Source organism: Babylonia areolata, chromosome 19 (assembly GCF_041734735.1).
Source record: "Babylonia areolata isolate BAREFJ2019XMU chromosome 19, ASM4173473v1, whole genome shotgun sequence".
In the NCBI taxonomy this organism is placed as follows: Eukaryota; Metazoa; Mollusca; class Gastropoda; order Neogastropoda; family Buccinidae; genus Babylonia; species Babylonia areolata.
The window spans coordinates 18,926,576-18,929,075 of NC_134894.1; positions in this window are offsets into that span (position 1 = coordinate 18,926,576).

Below are 2,500 nucleotides of genomic sequence, written 5' to 3' on the forward strand. Positions count from 1 at the left end.
TATGGACCTGTTACATCATGCGGAAAATAAATTAGATCAGGATAGGTGGTTGTTGTTGTTGTTGTTGTTGTCACCACCAAAGGTACAATACAACATCCCTCCAAGTCAGCATGTTGATTGTGGCGATCAGCTTGAAGAAGAAGAACAACAACAACAACAATAATTTCGTCAGTTAAACAAACACTTTCTCTGTGGGTAATGTTGGCAAAATGTCCACCAAAGCCCAGAGCAAGCATCGCTAGTCCAACTCCTGAGCGCACCCCCACCACCTCCCACACCCCACACCCCCTTCGAACCCCACCCCCACACCCCAACGGACGTATATATGTTATATACATCCGTGCCCTCTCCCTCTACTCCATGTCGCAGTGAGTGTCAATATTGGCTTCAGCAACATGCTCATCCAGATCCAGAAGCCTGCAATCTGTTTCCATGGAAACAGGGATCGAAAGCGACAGAGAGAGACAGGGGGGGGAGAGAGGGGTGGAGAGACAGGTAGAGAGAGAGGGAGAGAGAGACAGAGAGGTGTGATTTGCTCCGCATGATACTATGTAATTTCGAGATTCGTTACTGAAAGGATGTCGTGTTCGTCAGTTACGTGGGGATTAAGTCATAAGAATTAAGTTATACATAAAAAAGACACCGATTGTGTGAAATGCTCCCCACTCCTGTTTAGATTTTCCACCACCACCACCACAACCACAACCACCACCACAACCACCACAACCACAACCACCACCACAACCACAACCACAAACACCACCACAACCACAACCACCACCACAACCACCACCACCACCACCACCACAACCACAACCACAACCACAACCACCACCACAACCACCACCACCACAACCACAACCACCACCACAACCACCACCACCACAACCACAACCACCACCACCACCACAACCACAACCACAACCACCACCACAACCACAAACACAACAACCACCACCCTTTAGTTTTGTACGGCAAGCAAGATATACCTACATGCATGATGGCGCCAAGAAATCTCATTAACGCAAATGGTAAACTGTTTCAGATTTGTCCGCTTCAGTCAGTGATTATGATATTATGTTTCAGCGGGAAGCATACATTTGAACTGACAGACTGTGATTATATTTATTATTCTTAGCCACATACAGTTCATGGAGGAGGTGAGGGGCCGATACGAGGTTCCGTTTCTGCAGTGCTTTTCCTCAGTTTAAGCATGCAAAATGCGCACACACGCGCGCGCGCGCGCACGCACGCACACACACGCACACACACACACACACACACACGCACGCACACGCACACACACACACACACACACGCACGCACGCACACACACACACACACACACACACACACACACACATTTATTCATTTGTCTATTTATTTATTTTTATATTTATCTATACCCCACGAAGGCACCACTTCAGAATCATGGTTTCAGTGTGCGTGCTAGCTCTATGGACAAATCAGTTCGTGTCGAGCTCGTCCGGGCGTCAGTCGCTAACATCAGTCACATTTATACGTATACGTCAAGAATACTAAAAATTCTGCTCACCGATTGAGCCAGTGGGTACACGTGGCAAACAACGCCAAAAAGAGTATAATCATGATGAATGTGATTCTGTTCTAACATACATTTTCCTGTGGATATAACGCTTTTATGAAGGAAGAAATCAACGAAGCAGAGGTATCTGTGTATGACACTGATGATGTTACCGATGAAATTCCTTCATTTTTTTTTTTTTTTAATTAGAAAAAAAAAGCCGCTGGACAGATATAAAGCTGCAGATTCTTCTTCTTCTTCTTCTTCTTCTTCTTCTTTGACTTGGGCTGGGTTCTGACGTTCGAAACGTCACAGTATGTTGTAGTCCAGCGGTGGAAACTGCTGAGCTAACAGTGGGTATGACAAGTCAGTGGGTGTCCAACGGCTCAGATACTGAAAAAACAAACGTTCAAAATGTTAAAACTATACACACGTGGTGCTGCTGGTTAGTTGTTCTTAGCTGATCCAGTGTGCTGACCAAGACCGGCCAGAAAGAGCTCCAACGAAGGAGTATCCGTGAGGCTGGGTGGCAGGTTGTTCCACTGGAAACTCGGAAACTATTGCAGAGGGCTTGGTGGATGACATGTTCCTGGAACTGTCTTTGGGCTCCCTATCCCTCTTGGTGTAGAAGACTGAGGGGCTTATCAATGTCGACCACTGTGCTGATGTCGATCTTAAAAAGCATGGTGAGACTGTTGTTTTCCTTTTTGCGAGAGGTTACAGCTCCCACTGCAACAAGTTGAGCATGCTGGTCACACAGCCTGGTGTCCGATGACTGTAGTTGTAGAAGACGTAGTGTGCTGTCCGACCTATGTTGCACTTTTTCAGGTACCGGCGGGTCCCAGACTATGCATCAGTGGATGCGTGCTCTAAGACTCAGTGGTCTGACAATGATCTTGTACATGCCGCGTGGACACACCATGGATCGTCTTCGTCATGATCAGTTTACGCCGCAGC